This window comes from Sus scrofa, chromosome 11 (genome assembly GCF_000003025.6).
Source record: "Sus scrofa isolate TJ Tabasco breed Duroc chromosome 11, Sscrofa11.1, whole genome shotgun sequence".
Taxonomy (NCBI): domain Eukaryota; kingdom Metazoa; phylum Chordata; class Mammalia; order Artiodactyla; family Suidae; genus Sus; species Sus scrofa.
The window spans coordinates 14,352,988-14,370,125 of NC_010453.5; the positions used below are offsets into that span (position 1 = coordinate 14,352,988).

General features: G+C 43.4%; 1 protein-coding gene and 1 long non-coding RNA gene across 7 annotated transcripts in view; one reads left to right on the plus strand and one right to left on the minus strand.

The window, feature by feature from the left end:
• The window catches only part of NHLRC3, a 180,721-nt gene extending 168,864 nt beyond the window's left edge, over window positions 1–11,857 (plus strand). Inside the window, exon 10 of one of the 3 annotated variants that reach the window (XR_002336530.1) lies at window positions 10,982–11,857. This is a non-coding gene — a long non-coding RNA (NHL repeat containing 3). The remainder of the gene's footprint in view (window positions 1–10,981) is intronic. The other 2 variants (XR_002336523.1, XR_002336519.1) reach the window with 2 other exon arrangements.
• The window catches only part of LHFP (lipoma HMGIC fusion partner), a 256,711-nt gene that overhangs the window by 33,568 nt on the left and 206,005 nt on the right, over window positions 1–17,138 (minus strand). The gene's annotated exons all lie outside the window — the stretch shown is intronic.

Below are 17,138 nucleotides of genomic sequence, written 5' to 3' on the forward strand. Positions count from 1 at the left end.
GATTGAACTCGTGAACTGTGCTATGGTTACTGTGCTCCCTTGAGGGATTTGAGAATCTCGAAGTGTCCATGTGTTTAAGAAATACTCTGGAAGACAGATGCTGATTGTAATCTCAGCTCTTGCAGCAAAGACCAAAAGGCTTGATGATTAAACTGGAGCAAGTGACAGTTTTATTTAAATATAAATCAAGTTATCACGGCAGCTCACTCAGCTGACAACTTTCGATTGGTAAGTCTATATTTTTTTTATTTTTCACATTTTTTTTCTGTAAGTGGTGGAACTGGAATTCTATGCACCTGTTTGTCAGTGCTTTTTTTCTCCTTTTTAAAAAATTAAAGTACAGGAGTTCCCATCATAGCTCATTGGTTAACAAATCCGACTAGGAACCATGAGGTTGCGGGTTCGGTCCCTGCCCTTGCTCAGTGGGTTGACGATCCGGCGTTGCCATGAGCTGTGGTGTAGGTTGCAGACATGGCTCGGATCCCGCGTTGCTGTGGCTCTGGCGTAGGCTGGTGGCTACAGCTCCAATTAGACCCCTAGCCTGGGAACCTCCATATGCCGCAGGAGCGGCCCAAGAAATGGCAAAAAAAATAAAATAAAAATTAAAAATTAAAGTACAGTTGATTTACAGTGTTGTGCCAATTTCTGCTGTACAGCATAGCGATCCAGTCATACATGTATCTACTTTCTTTCTCTCATACCATCTTCCATCATGTTCTATCCCAAGAGACTGGATATAGCTCTCTGGGCGGCAAACAGGACCTCACTGCCTATCCATTCTAAATGTAATAGTCTGCATCTACTAATCTCAAACTCCCCGTCCATACCATGTCCTCCCCCTTGGCAACCACAAGTCTGTTCTCTTTGCCTGTGAGTCTGTTTCTGTTCTGTAGAGAGGTTCATCAGTGTCGTATTTTAGATGGCAAGTCTTTAGTTTTGCATCACAAGTCTAATTCGTTTTACAAGAAGCTGAATGAGACCAAAGCACTCACCCTTTGAATCTGAGGCTAATCTGAAAGTAGCATTTTGTCAAAGTCAATGACCAAGTGTTAACATCACCCATAAGCCCCACAAGTGTGCTGAAACAGTAGGACCAACGCAAACAGCATGACTGAAGAACTGTGGGTTAAGAGGCGCTAAATAAGGGAGGCCCTTTCCTAAGACAATCTGTTCATGTAGAAATGTGGAGGCAGAACGACAGGGCTCCCAGATGCATCCAGACGAGACCTTCAGTCTTTCTGGACTGTCTCTTCCTGTCTCCCTTTTGCTTTTCTGCCATTTCTGGTGGAGGACTGAGCAGTTGTAACCCACACAAATAGTCTGTTTCCTCCCAGTCCTCTAAGGAGGAGCTGCTTCCCCTGCCCAACCTCTCTGCCAACCCCCAGAAGCTGACACACACATGCCCCACTTGGCTGCCCCTCCTTCCCATCCAGCTCCTGGACCACAGTAAAACGTGCATCTGATGTGGAGGGGCTGTGGTCCGAGGGAATGTCTGCAAGAATCACTGCAACTGCACATCACAACTTCCAGGATGCCTGTGTGCAACTGTATAAATGTGAATTGTGTTGAAGCTGAAGGGTAATTCAGAAAGCGATAACACAAGGTTTGCTGACTAAGCGAATGCCCCAGTGACCGGTTTCCTCAGGCTTTTCGTCTTAGGATAGAACTTACAGCATTCCGAAGACAACTCCAAACTAGTAAAGAAAGAATCAATGAGGATGCCAAAGTTTATGTAAACTGAATTCCATGAATGTTGAATAAATAATGTGGCATCATTTCCGTGAGACTCAGTTCATAAATGAGTAAGTAACACCACTTTTTGAGGTCTGGTGAGTCGTTTTTAAATGATGATGCATGCAGAAAGGCAGTTAGATAGAAAATATTCAAGGGTAAGAAAAATGAAAAAAGAGTAACTTTCAAGCCATCAGTATTCTCTTTATCTGAGAGGCAAAGAAATGATAAACAGTCTCATTTGCTGATGTTCTTTTCAGTATAGCAGAAAAATATGTCATGTGTTCACGAAGCATCTGCTCTGGTCCAGTATGATGGTGACAACATCTTGGGAGACTAAACAGAGGGGAACTTTTAAATCCTATATATGAGCAAACAAGCCTGTGATTCTCCAAGTGGTACAACATTTAGCAGTTAGGGTTCTTTTGTACAATACTGGGGTGTCCCTGTAACACTATGAAATGTGGATTTAACTATATAAATTAGAAACACTTTTATACATAGGAAATCTGTGTTAAATGTAAGAACTTTTAAAAAAAATGCCTTGAGTATATGTTCACATTTTAAAAAGTGTTCAGTGGAGGGCAACTAGCTTATTTGGATTTTCATGTTAATATTTATGTAGTCTTTGTTTTATCCTCTGCTCATGTTTGCCAACAGTAAAGATACTGCAGATTCTGAAGATTTCTGGGAGAAAAGTGCACATGGCAAATGGATCAGGCTAAGTGGTTGCGTTATCAAACGCAATTCATGGGCCTGACACACAGTGAAGCCAAACCATGTTGAAACGTAAGAGTTTGAAGTAGAGAAAGATTTATTGCAGGGCCATGCAAGGGGACTGGGTGGCTCATATCCCCAGAAACCCCAAACTCCCTGAAGAAGTTCAACCAGTTTGAAAGGCAAGGTGAGGGAGGGGTGTGGTTGGTTGTTGGAAACTTCTTAGTGTAGGAACCCTTTGTTCTTGCGGCTGTCCACATAGGTCAGGCCGTGATGTTCCTGTAACCCTCCAACAAGACAAATGGTATTCTCTGTTCTACTTTTTAACTCTGTGTGAATGGAAAAGTTATATCCTTAAAGGTCAGAGCCTTGAGAGTGAGCCGTCCTATATATTTCAGGCTATAGGCAACATTCTTCATGCAAAACAAGGCAATGGAATACGAAGGTTAAAATAAAAGCAGATCTAATAGCGAGTCAGATTGTTCTTCCCTATTACAGCTGTTGCAATGATTAGGTTCCGTAGGTCAACATCAGTGGCCTCTTTGCTCCCCCACTACCACTCCCATTGTACATTCAGGTGAAAGCAAGAAGTCTCAGGCCAAAGTCAGCCAACTCTCTGACACATGCTTAGGAGTAGGCTGGCAAAAAAACAATCAGATGATCCATTCTCTAACCTCGGTGAAACCCTCCCCCCGACTCCATCAGAGAGTCACTCTAACAAGTCCTTTAACATACACTCAATACAGACATTCAGATGGCAGGATCAGGGACAGTTCAGGTCAGATCCGGTAACAGCTTCCTTTGATGGAACAGGAGAGGACACAGAAGTCAGGTGTGCTAGACCTGCACTGCTCCATGCAGTAGCCACGAGCTACCTGTAGCTCTTTAAGTTTATATTTAGGTTAATGAAAATGAAGTAAAACTACAAGTTCAATTCTTCAGTCACACTAGCCACATTTCAAGTGCCTGACAGGCACCTGACACTGGCGGCTACCATACTGGACAGTCTAGCTATAGACCATTTTCATGGTCACAGAAAGCACTTCTGGAGAGGACTGTTCTAGACCTAAGACATCACTTCAAAAAGATGCTGGGGCAGGGGGGAAAAACCTGCTACTGTCTAATGTCTGTCTGGCATGTGGATTATTTTGAGCTGAAAGCCATCAAGGCCCAAAAGATTCAGGAAGAAAGCTTGACCCTCCCTCTAATGGCTGCAAGAATGTGGATAAAGGGCCTGTGTGAGGAACAGGGCATCACCAGAGACACCTGCAAAGACCATGGGCAGGTGAGGTGGGGGAAACTCGAGGCAGGGCCTAAGGATCAGAGTCCACTCTGTGTCCTGTGGTCTCTGCAGAGCCCAGCAAACACTTATTTGCCAAACATGTGTTTTTCCATCTCCATGTAAGTTACCTTCTTCCTTTTTGCAGTCGCAAAGGACTAACGCCCAACGGTCTCTTTGTCTTTAGCTGAAGATAGTATTTAAAGTGAATGAGGGTTTTACCTTTTTGGGGAATTACTCGTCTTTTTTCCTGAGTCTCTCCTATGTACACGTTATTAAACTTTTTTGTTTGAGTGTCTCCTCTTAATCTGTCTCAGGTCAAGTCAATTTAATTCTCAGGCCAGCCAGAAGAACCTAGAAAGGTAAAGGAAAATTTCTTCCTCCTAGACTCTGGGCTGGCCAGATTCTTATACCCTGTGCCGGAAACTGCTTGTCAACAATCAAAATCATCCTTATTCTTTTACTCATTTATTTAAAAAAAAATTTTTTTAGGGCTGCAGCTGTGGCATATGGAAGATCCCAGGCTAGGAGTCAAATCAGAGCTGCGGCTGCCAGACTATGCCACAGCCACAGCAGCGCAGGATCCCAGCGACCTTCACCACAGCTCCCAGCAATGCTGGATCCTTAATCCACTGAGTGAGGCCAAGGATTGAACCCACATCCTCCTGGATACCAGTTGGGTTCTTAACCCCTGAGCCACAATGGGAACTCCCATACTTACTCTTTTAGATTCTCCCTTTCCAGGTGGGGCTAGAAGCCAGGAAGCTACATTTCAAAAACTCTTCGCTAGCAGAAGTTCTAGCTCATATTCCATCAGTAAGGAGGTAAAAGGGAGAGATAAACTCAATTCCCCATTGGCAGCTGCAGCCAGGGTGAGCCTGTCTGCAGACAGTAGACATGGGATTTGGGGAGCGGCTTCTAGGAAGCCCCTTCAGCCTTGCCCACCAAGGGCAGATCGTCAGCTGCCTTGACTTTTGATCAGGCACTTCCTAAACTCCTGAATTCTTCAAGCAGTTTCTCTGATCTTCACTTCCCCAGACCTTCTAATAAGTCTGTGAAACTTCAAATCCCTGGGCTACATCCCCTCTGGCTTGAAATACCTAGAGTGTTTCTTTTACTCGCTAATTCCTGGCTGGTACATGCCCTACTTGTGCAAGGGCAGAGGGGCTGATATGAATATTTCCATCTGTCCATGGTTTTCACATCATCCTTTGTCTCAGTGAAAAATTACCTCTAAAACAACTCATGCTAATCCTTAAATCTTGGCCTAAGTATAGACAGTGATGTTAAAAAGCTTTCCGTTAATCACCTCAGTGGTGTGCTCTCTGGTTTGGGAACTTATGGTAATTAACTTCTGGAGTGAGGATTTCAGAAGAGGACACTTCCAATTTACATAGGAGTCATTAGGGATTTGTTGTCTATGCTGAAGTACCAATCCTGCAAGAGTAGAGACAAACATAAAAGCAAGAACATCTTTTTTTCTATTTTCTTTTTATGGCTGCATCTGAGACATATGGAAGTTTCCAGGCTAGGGGTCAAATCAGAGCTGCAGCTGCTGGCCTACACCACAGCCCCAGCAATGCCAGATCTGAGCTGCAGCTGTGACCTGCAGCACAGCGCATGGCAATGCCAGATCCTTAACCCACTGATCAAGGTCAGGGATCAAATCAGCATCCTCATGGATGCTAGTCAGGTTCTTAACCTACTGAGCCACAAAGGGAACTCTAAGAACATCCTTTTAATGGAAGAAATCTGCCATTGTTCAGCGTTAGCAGCGTTAAACCTTAGACCACGTTGTGGAAATCAGTGTTTGATGGAGACATAGGTTGAAAATCCCAGAACTAGATGCCACTTAGATATGATATCATATGCTGCAATGAGGTTCAGAGAATATGCTGGAATGTGAAATGGTTGCCCAAATGAAACTGTAGTGACCTAATGAGTTTTTATAGCACTAGCTGACGAATTTGCTCCTGGGGAGTAAATGGTTCAATTAAAATCTCTGGCTCACAAACTTTTATATTATTTACATGGATTTTCTTTATTAGATTTATAAACCTTGTGGTTACCTCATGGGGCTTAATTATGTGGTATTTTAACCAAACTCCTGTTACACGGCCATTAAAGACTTCATGAAAAAAAAAAAAAAAGTCACACTTTTTGAAAATCTGTACCTCTAGGAGTGTAAGTGAGAAAAGATGCTGTGAATCCTGGAAACAACCTGGGGAAGGTGGTAACGGAGGTGGGTTGGTTGGAGGAGGTGTGAGATCATTTGCAGCTACAAGCTCATTTGCAATTAAGAAGAAATCTATTTTTGTAATTCTAAAGACTCTGCAACTTTTAAGGGGCAAAGAGTAAATCACAGATTTGTGTAAATTAGTTCAATCTTTAATTTTCACCAGCTCCTGGCTGAAATCAGTTATTACAGACCAGAAGACAGGGCTGAAATCAGTTATCAGGACACCATAGACCAGGAGAAAGGTCATTTTGTAGGCGGTCTTAGGGATTCAGAAAGATCCTGCCTCCTAAAAAGGAAAAGTAATCCAAACAAATGACTCCATAGTTCCTAAACTAAAAACAAAAATTTGAATCATGCATTGACTGTGAGGTCATTTCAACCTGAGTACCCTGGGGTTTTGGCCTCACTCTGTTCAAGACAATGAAAATATCTGAAGACCCTGATCAGCAGAATGACCTTTAAGGAGAAGCCAGTGGTGATGGAGGAGGCGCAGCCCAGATAAATGCAAAAAGGTGGCCCCTGGGAACTGGGCAGTGATGCTGGGTTCTCAGAGGTCTTCCCTTAGCCCCTCATGGGGCTCCCGTCCAAATCTTAGCCTGCACACACCTGTCTGCCTACTGTAAACCACCTTCGGGAGAGAGTCCTCGTGGAAACGCAATTCGTTTTTCCACTGTGCGGGAGATATCTGCCATGATGCTAATTATTTTCTAGAATTTGAGGGGGAAGTCTGGAGTTTGTAAAGAGCTCTGTGGTCAAAGTCAGGACGGAATGCTGGGAACTTTCCCTTCTGCAAACCTTTTTCTATTCAAAGTCAGGACTTCACACTTAGCCAAGGGAATATTAACGTCACAATGTGACTCCTGCCAAGAAAGCAAAACAAACCCCCAGTCAGCCAATGCCAGTTACTCTCTGCAGGTGGTAAGAATAGAGCCCTCATGGTAAACTCATAAAGTCTTATTTTTTCCAGGCCACTCTTGAAACTTTTCATGTGATCTCACTTTTTTTTTTTTTTTCCATGACTATCACTCCATTCTTTTCCATGGTTTATTATTTTTTTTAAGCAGCTTGACTTTTTCCACCTATCGCCCCTCGAGTGGGCACACAAGCCTTTCCCATCAATTTATCTTTTATGTTTTTTTTTTTTGGATATTTTTATCCGTTCTCCAGTTCCTTTAGTTCCTTTATCGCCCTTTCTGTGGCAGGCACTGAGGGAAATTGTTTTCTTTACTTTTCTCATGAAAACGGCTCAGTCTTATAGCTTGTTATCTGGCCTTTTCTTTAGAAGAGGCTGGCCTCTTTCCATCTCCAAGACTCCATATGCTAATTTGTGTAATTTCGTCCATTTTCAGCCCTCGATGAGATAACCGTTGTAACAACAAAATAAATCCAGTGATGGGGAGGGACCAAGGGCAAGGGCCAGTGTTAACTTTCTTCAGACGTGGAACGCGCAATGAGCAGGAGACTGCTGAGGGAATCAGGAGGCTGGGTTAGGCTCTCGTAGGCCATACCTCCTTGCAAAGTGCTTTCTGGAAACTGAGGCACAGAGGAAGTGGGAGGCTCCAATCAACCCCAGGACCCCCAGAGCCCCGTCCAGGTCTCTTTTCCACCTATTGAGTCCACTCCAAGGTCATATGCTCCCAAACCCACAACCTGAGCTGGGGCCACACAGGCTGAATTTGACCCACATGGTGTTTTGCTGACTGGGATTTTTCACCCTCAAGTCCAGCGTTCTTGGCTCCCTTGAATAACTGAGAGATGTGCCCACCCTGAGCCTGCACCCAGCTGGCTGGAGCCAGGTCATGGAGGTCCCCTTAAATGGCTCAGGCACCCTGGCCAGTCCCCAATGCATTTCTAACTAGTATATTTTGAACTTTCTCCTCTCTGAAAGTTGAATCCCTTTCCTCTGAGGTATTTTCTTTCCTTGCCTGTGCTCAGGCTCGAACATACAAGCTGCTAAGGTTTAGACACCTCAACATGCAGCTGCCCTCCTGTGGGCTCCCACTGCGATGCACTCTGTGCCATTCGTTTGGGGCTCCCTTCCTTGCATTGCAGTTATTTCTAAGTATCACATCTCCTGGAAGGCCAGAAACTACTTTATGGTTTTTTTGTTTGTTTTTGTTGTCTTTTTACCTTTGCTGGGGCCATTCCCACAGCATATGGAGGTTCCCAGGCTGGGGGTCCAATCGGAGCTGTAGCTGCTGGCCTACCCCACAGCCACAGCAACAGGGGATCCGAGCTGCGTCTGTGACCTACACCACAGCTCACGGCAACACTGGATCCTTAACCCACTGAGCAAGGCCAGGGACCGAACCCGCAACCTCATGGTTCCTAGTCGGATTCGTTAACCACTGCGCCATGATGGGAACTCCTCTCCTGTATGTTTACTTGCATCCAACTCACTGATTCATGGTACTGGTTAAATATTAAATAGTCATGATACTGTTTATTCAGTATATGCAAAAGCTTCAGAATAATTATATAATAGTTATCTAAAAGATAATAGGAAATTCTGTAATAGTTATCGAAGAGATGTCCAATAGATAATAGTTATCTAACACATAGTAGATAATAGCCTTTATTTAGCAGAGGAGGAAACTGAAGCTTAAAGAAGTAGGCTCTTGCTCATGAAGCCACTAAATGGTAGATCCAAGGACTTATTTCCAGATCAATCTTAGCCAGTTCTATCCTGTATCTTCTAATGCCTCCCAAATCCCAAAATATTTATGGTCCCAGCTCTGACCTGAACTTCCATGCTCACATATGCATTGAACCTTAGGTATAAATGGAAAAGTAGGAATGGGATGGAAAAGAAATTTGAAGTCACCATTTTTCTGAACTGACTCTGCTTTAGCGACAGGGAACACTTCTCCAAAGACAAAGGATGGGCTCCTGGGAACCCCACAGATCCCCCCTTCCCTAGGTGCCAGCGAGGAAGAACCCACCACACAAATTCTGGCCACAAAGAGCACATGAAGGCATAAACTCTTCATCAGAAGTTTAGCCAAGGAAAGCATATCTCATCTTTATAATTAATACAGAAACATGACCACTTCTAAACTATCAAAAATACTTGCAAAAATCACAAGAACACTATTTCTTTGCTGAAAACATCCTGCAGAAGAGAACATACTTAGGTTCTCTTAAAATATTTTCCAAAATGGATCCTTGAGTCTCATTTCTTCTCCTTTGCCAGCTCATTCATCAAAAAACACAAGAGACACACGCAGTGTCAGGTGTCAGAACACCTGCTCCTTAGCTTAGCATAAAAATTCACAAGCTAATTTCAGCCACGAATGACTTGGCATCTTTGCGTTTTCTGGGGCCCTAAGCAATCAATGGTAGAAAAAAATAAAGTTGTTTCAAACAATGAGGGAGATTTTGTCATTCCTATGCAACAGTTTTCTGATAAATCATATCTGATTGAAAGCAACATCTCTCTAGACCTAGTAGTTAAGAGCACCCCAGGTCCAGGGTTTCACCTCTTTAGGTCTCAGATTTCCTCATCTTTAAAATGTGAGAAACCTCATCTCAGGTAAGAGAGGCAGCGCTGGGGTCAAGTCGGGGCTCCAGGCTCTATTGCTATGCGTTTGTTCACTGCCTTTACACTGAGGCTACTGGAAAGCGAGCTGGCAAGGGTCCGTGCAGCAGCTCCAGCTCTGAAACAAAAGAAGTTCTAATTTTCTCTGACCCTAACGTGCCCCATGTTACACCAGCAGAAAAATTAAGACATAGCCCCAGATGGCCAGGGTAGTGTGGTTTGGGACAGTGCTTCTCAGACTGAGATGCACACAAGGCAACTGGGGGGCTTGTTAAAATGCAGACTCTGGTTCTGCAGATTGGGGCGGGACTGGAGCTCCTGGATTTTGAACCAGTTCCTGGCAAAACCGAGGCTGCCGTCTATACTAGGCAGGGCAGGGAGGATCCAGTGGAAAGAATGCAGACGTTGAGGCTGATCACGTCAGGTTCGAGTCCTGACACCACCTAACCAGATGTGTGACCTTGAACAGCATGCTTTTGACTTGCCTGAGCCCAGACCATCATGTAAAAAAAAGACCCAATGCTGCCCATATCTTTAGCATTGTTATTAGAAATAAATAAAAGGCTAAATAAAAGTGCCCAGTTCAGGGTTTGACATAAGACAGGAACTCAGTAAATGGTAGCTGTGTATCAGTGTTAAGAATAATATTGTATCACTGGAGTGGCAAACATTTCGTCCTGTTATACTTGCCCATTTCAGATTCTTCATTATCAGCTCCAGGTACTCACCAGTTTAAAATAAACCAACCAAAATCCCAAAACTAAGAAAAGCAGCAGGGTCTGCCTTATTGCTTGCTTACATCTTCTGAATAAATATATTTTCTGGAACTAAGACAACATCTCTACAGTGAAAAATTATTACTTTCTTCTTTGTTCCTGCCAACACTATGTTATGAAAATCTTTGAGAGTTCCCTGATGGCTCAGTGGGTTAAGGATTCGGCGTTGTCACTGCTGTGGCTCAGGTCACGGGTGTGGTATGGTTTAATCCCTGGCCCAGGAACTTCTGCATGCCGGGGGTGCAGCCAAAAGAAAAAATTTCAAACTTACAGCATAACTGGACGACTTGTATGGTGAACACCCAGATACCTGTCATCTAGGTTTTATGTTGAACAGGTTTTTAAAATTTGCTTTATCACCTATCTTTCCATTTTTTCATTCCTCTACTGATTCATCAGTCAATCTTTTTTTGGGGGGAGAACGGACAGGGGGTAGGGAGATGCTCGTCACAGATATTCAGCATCAGTACACATTAAGTTTATTTTCAATATTCATGCTCCATCCTCTTTTTTTTTCCTCGGCCTATATGTCTGCACAGACCTATGAGGCAGCTGCAAAAATTGGACCCTAAATCTACAACTGTCACAATATTGTACCCTTAAGGCCTGATGGCACTAAATGGGGACCTTCAACCCAGAAGTAACTTAAATACAAATCTAGAGCAAAGAATTCCTCTAAGCTTTTCACATTTTTCAAACAGCCACCCTACAACCTAAAACGGGATTGGCGTGCTTCTGCTGTCTGAGTCACCAACACCAGTGAGAACATCACGAGACGGTTCCTCAAACTCAGAATGACAACAGCATAAGGAGTTCCAGCCCAGCCCAGCCATGCAGCTTAGAGTTCCCAGTGGACATATCTTCTCTTAAGGATCACTGCTGTTTTGCACAGAATGAATCACTCCCGATACTCCTTATTTGCCGAAAAAAGCATGAACAGAATCATCACATTTCAACAGGAAAGCTTTCCGGGAACCAGGCTAGGCTCCAACACTATCCTGTGGGAAGAGTCAGACCAAATCATGAAAACAAAAACTAAACAAACAGAAACACCCAGATGTAAGTAAATTTATACTGAAACCCTGAATGCATCCCACCCCTGGACACGCACCATTGATTCCAAAGCAGACTCTGGTCCATGCACGCTGGCTAACTGTGGTGACCCTCACTCAGCTGGATATTCAAGAGGTAGACAGCTGGGAACAAGGGCTTTGGAGTCCGAAAGTCCTATATTCAAACACTGGGTCTGCTATTGACTAGATACTGATGGAGCAAGTCTCTTAAATTTGAGTCTTAGGAGTTCTATCCATAAAATGATATACTGTTTTTTCTTTACAGAGCTGTTGAGGAGATTAGATAAGATGTCCCAGCAGAGTGCAAAGCATATAAAGTAGTGTGGCTTTTATGAAATAATGAGAAAAGAGTGGTGTGGTGTGTGTGTGGTGTGTAATGGAGTACTACTCAGCCATAAAAAGAATGAAATAACACCATTTGCAGCAACATTGATGGAACTAGAAACTATCATACTAAGTTCAGTTAGTGAAAGACAAATATATGATATCACTTATATGTGGAATCTAAAAAATAAAAAAGGATACAAATGAACTTATTTGCAGAACAGAAACAGACTCACAGACCTTGAAAAACTTATCAAAGGGGAGAGGTGGGGGGTGGAAGGGATGAACTGGGGGTTTGGGATTGGCCTGTGCACACTGAGGTATACGTAATGATTGGCCAAAGGGGACCTGCTGTATAGTGCAAAGAACTCTATCCAATATTCTGTGATAATCTATGTGGGGAAAGACTCTGAAAGAGAATGGATATGTGCATATGTCTGACTGAGTCCCTCTGTTGTACAGCAGAAATGATCACAACCTTGTAAATTAACTATATTTTAATAAAACTTTTAAAAAAAAGAGTGCTTTAGGAGAACACCACCACCAGGATGCTTTGCTTATGGGACGGGTTTGCAGACCGTCTGCTGGGACGGTAGGGCAGGTGGTACCACGTGCATCAAGTCTCACAGGGAACACATCATATAACACCATCCAGGAGAACACCATCCCCAGCCACGTGGGAGCCTTCCCCCGACATGCCTTTGATTCCTGCAGAGGCACGAACTCCCAGTTCCCCTCCCCTCAGGCTGTAGAGTGATTTGCCCTGGGCATGGGAAATAACACTGCTGTCCATGGGCTGTGTGATCCGACCAGAGGCCCTGGGTGCGTCAACCTCAGTGACACTGTAATGGGACTGAGAGCCTAGCCATGCATCCAGAGAGCTGGCTGGAAGAGAGGCTCCATCTCCTGCAAGGGTAACAGTGGATGGGGGTTGTGTCCTGTTGGCATGAAGACGACAGGGGAACCAAGCTGCCGCAGTTCCGTGTAGATCATGTGAGGAACTATGGTGTTTACTGCATTCATGCACAATGAACCAGGGATCCAGGGACTCAGGGAAGGGGCTGGCTGAGCTGGGAACTACCGGGGTGTCAGCTACAAAATTCCCGTGGAAGAAATGAGGGGCAGGATGGCGGGTTGGGGAGGAGGAGACTGGAGAATGAATCTTTTCATACAATTGCCAAAAAATTACCTTATTTTTAATTAGTATCGAAAGCCAAAGAGTCTGGAGAAGGAGCGTGCCTAGGCTAGGGTTTAACTCAAGTGGGGTCTTGCCTTGGGAGAAGCCTGCTGTAGAGTAAGGCTGGGCGCTTGGGAGGCAGAGGCCCTCGGTTTGGAGCCAGGCTCTGACCTGGGTTGATGGTGGATGTTCATACTTGACAGAGGAGAGTGCCCTACAGATCAGCCAGGAAAAGCACACAGAGAGGGCAGAGTATGTGGAGGAAAATATCTCCCTCCTTAGTTCTGATGTCCTAATACCATAAAGTTACCCAAAACGGTGGCGAACTCAGAGGAATCTTCTAAAAGAAAGTTAGGTTCCCTGGGGTTTTTACCTCAGTATTCCTACAATATAAGTTCCATTTTAAAAACTTGTTTCAGTTCCAACACAAGAAGATTTAGGAGAAAGAGTAACACCTCTCTCCCCATTAATGTTCTTAACCAAAACATCAAGTGCCCAGAGATAGGCAAATTCTGTGTTCCAAACCCTAGGCATTCATTTCTACTGGACTTAACAAAAAAAGTAGCAAGGTAAGACATGATTTATTTTCCTATTTATTTCTAAGGTCCTTAGTTTTTTCTTTTTCTTTTTACAGCTGCACCTGCTGTACATGGAAGTTCCCTGGCTAGGGGTCAAATAGGAGCTGCAGCTGCAGATCTATGTCACAGTCATAGCGACAATGGATTGGAGCCATACCTACAACCTACGCTGCAGCTTGCGGCAATGCAACATCCTTAACCCACTGGGTGAGGCCAGGGATCAAACCTGCCTCCTCATGGACAGACACTATGTTGGGTTCTTAACCCACCGAGTCACAACAGGAACTCTGGTCCTTAAGTAAATTAATTAGGGGCCCCATGACAACACTAAAGTAGGATGCCAGGCACATTTTTAAAAAGTAGGAAACTCTTCATATGATGACATGAATGGTTAGTGATAAACTTTCTACAGGTTGACAGAGAGGAGGCTCTGCACAGTCTGCAGCCCATCACGGTGAGCCATGCGAAACCTCGAAGGCACAGCAAATGGGAAGAGTGTTGAAAATACTTTTGAAAATGTAACGCAGAGGGTATCAAATGAAAATCCTGTGTAGTAATGAAAACAAGCCGACACACATTGATAGGCCACTTGTAATTTAATTTCTAGCTACCCCGATGGCAGATATTACTTACACCTAGCTTCCAAACAAAAAAATTTCAAGTGTGAGGTTGCCTGGATTTTTATCTTGACAGACCACCACAGCAGAGGCTAACCTTAAATCTAGGTCTTTTGAAGCCATAGTGAGAATCCAGTACGGCACATGTCTCACAAACAGAGCTGTACTGTTCAAGAGAGGGCTTCAGGCACCGCCTTGAGGTCTGACCACATTCTCTTCTGGCTTTGGGATCCTGAGTCACTTTCTTGCCTTTCTCTTGGGCATGTTTCCTCATCAGTAAAACAGGGATAAACACCATATCATAGAGTTGCTGTAAGGAATATCTGACATACAATGCACAGATACACACACCCATGCAGGCACATACACGCACGTGCATATGTACACACAGACACAACCCTATGCATAATAATATGTACAACATTATTATTGGAATATAATACATACAAATTATATAAGCACATATTTTTTGGACTAGGATATATAAGACATCTGTAACAGGTTTCAATTAACATTTTGGCTTAGGAGATATGCTATTTTCACGACTTCTATACTCTTAAGGCATGTTTCTCACCTAGCACTACCCATTCCGAGTATGAACGTGCCCTAGGATCACTGATGGGTGCCATCACCGAGGTGGTACTGGCAGTCAGTGTCTTAGTTCTGTAAAGATTTTTCTTTTCCTTCACCCACTTTCCGGGACATCAAGAAAGAAAAACCTCATCCATGTTTCCAGGTCTTTTTAAAATACCATCAATTCCAGTAAAAAAAGAGTAAAGCCATCTGGAATAGCTGACAGACAGCAATTTGGAAGCAATTTCTTTTGAGACAGCTACAAAGATTTTCCTTTTCTGTTTTCTTTCCTTCTTGAAATGTCAAGGATAACCGAAACTTGCTACTTTTCCATCTGCGATTTACTGATTGGTCCCAAACAGGTTCTGAAAGTACTTGAGAATTGGTTTCCAGTCAGTCCAGTGCCGGTTTCTTAAATTTTATTCAATTTTTAAAGTGCCGTATTTGTCATAAGTGTTTTTTGATATCAAAAAATATAAAATATTTAAACACACCCATTGGAGAGTGAATTCAGTCTTTCACAATGAGAAAAAAATAGTCTAAATATATAAAAATGGTATTATAAATAAATATAATAAAATTCATTAATTAACAAAAAATGATAAAAAAAATAGTATCATAAGCAGTTACAATGAAATCACGGGTATCTTTTTCAAATAGATTATCCTAAGAATCATATTAACATGAATGGGAAAAAAACCCTCAAATGGATAAATGCTGTATCACATATAGCAGAATTAGCAAAAAGGAGAGTCAGGAATTCTCATTCTTACTTAGCCGATAATAGCTGCCTGAATATGAATTTTACACAAAGACCTTAAAACTGAACACAGGTGTATCCCCAGGGCCAATGAGATATATTTGGAAATATGTGCTTATGTAGTTTACATGTTTGGTGGAGAGCACAATACTAATTGATCGCTGCCGCATTCATTGAGCTGGTGGGCTTTTGGGTCTGTGCAAAGCCTGATGCTAACAAGGTGGAGGAATTGAAAACACTGAAGAGGATCCATTCGTCCTAGTGACTGAGAGGAAGACAAGTAACACGGAAATGATATTTCAAGTCTGAACTTGGGTGGTGGTAGCAACGAAGCCAACAGTCACCATAGAAATCAGTTAATTTTCGGTGGAAACATGAGGAGGTGGCCCTTGAAGGATGAATGGGGTTTTGATAAGTGCATGGAGTCATCCCAGGTGAAAAAAAGAGGCCTGAAGATGGACAGGTACAAGGCAGGCTTGAGAAAAATAACACTAGACTAAGTTGGGGGCCAAGGGGCTGGAGAAGAGTAGTGGCCAGGTGGTCAGTGGCGCTTGAGGAGGTTGCTGGTCCTTAAGGGGCGAAGGGACCTTAACGTTCTGAATTGGGTTCTCAAATGTAAGAGCGGAAAGGGCCCCTCAAAGTGATCTAATCTAGTGCTTCTCCAACTCTGCCTTTAAAATATTCCTAAATGGGAGTTCCCTCCATGGCTCATCGGTTAACGAACCTGACTAGGATCCATGACGATGCAGGTTTGATCCCTGGCCTTGCTCAGTGGGTTAAGGATCCAGCGTTGCCGTGAGCTGTGGTGTAGGTCACAGACACGGCCCAGATCCCATGCTGCTGTGGCTCTGGCATAGGTCAGTGGTTACAGCTCCGATTAGACCCCTAGCCTGGGAACCTCCATATGCTGCAGGTGTGGCCCTAAAAAAAAATATTCCGAAAAACCAAGAGGAGTGAATTTCATACCTTACAGAGTCAAGGGTCCCACCTGAATCAGTCTTCTTCTGAAATACTCTTCCTTATTTCAACTTAAGAAATTATTATGGGATTTTCCATTATCCTCCACAGATAGCCTTATTATTATTATTATTATTATTATTATTATTATTATTTGGTAAAAAAAAAAAAAAACCAACAACAACAAAAAACTTTCTCCAAAACAGAGTTGGAGTAAAATGGATGCTCCAGTAAGATATCTGGGGTTCATGCGTGGCTTCACATATGCATAGCAAACCACTCTTTTCTCTTTACAGTATGTATGGTCTATACATACATACATAGTATGCATACGTATACTCTATACAGTATGTAGAGCTCAGTCTGAGAAGGATGAACCTTTGAATCCAGGCTGCAGCACAAAAGAGATGAAGTGACAGTAAAGAACCAGAAAGAAAATGCTCAAGATCACAGTTAGGGAAGGAATCAGAAATGGCATGATATCCCTTGTCCCTCTGTCCAAAGCTTTTTCTGCAACATCACATTGTCACAGAGAAAAGAAAGTACCTGAGCTGACGGGCACAGGGCACATCACACTCAAAAAGGTTCAGAGGTCACCAGTGGTACCCAGTGAGTGAGATGGAGACTTCCCCAGCCAGTCCCATGGGCCCCATCACGCCGCACCACACCAGCCACTTCTCCCCACAAGGCTGCAAATGTAACAGTCTCCAGTGATGCGACAGCAATGGCTTAGACCAGCCTCCCTCCAAGGGAACTATTCCCAATATCGAAATTTCTAGCTTATTTACCAAGGGAGAAC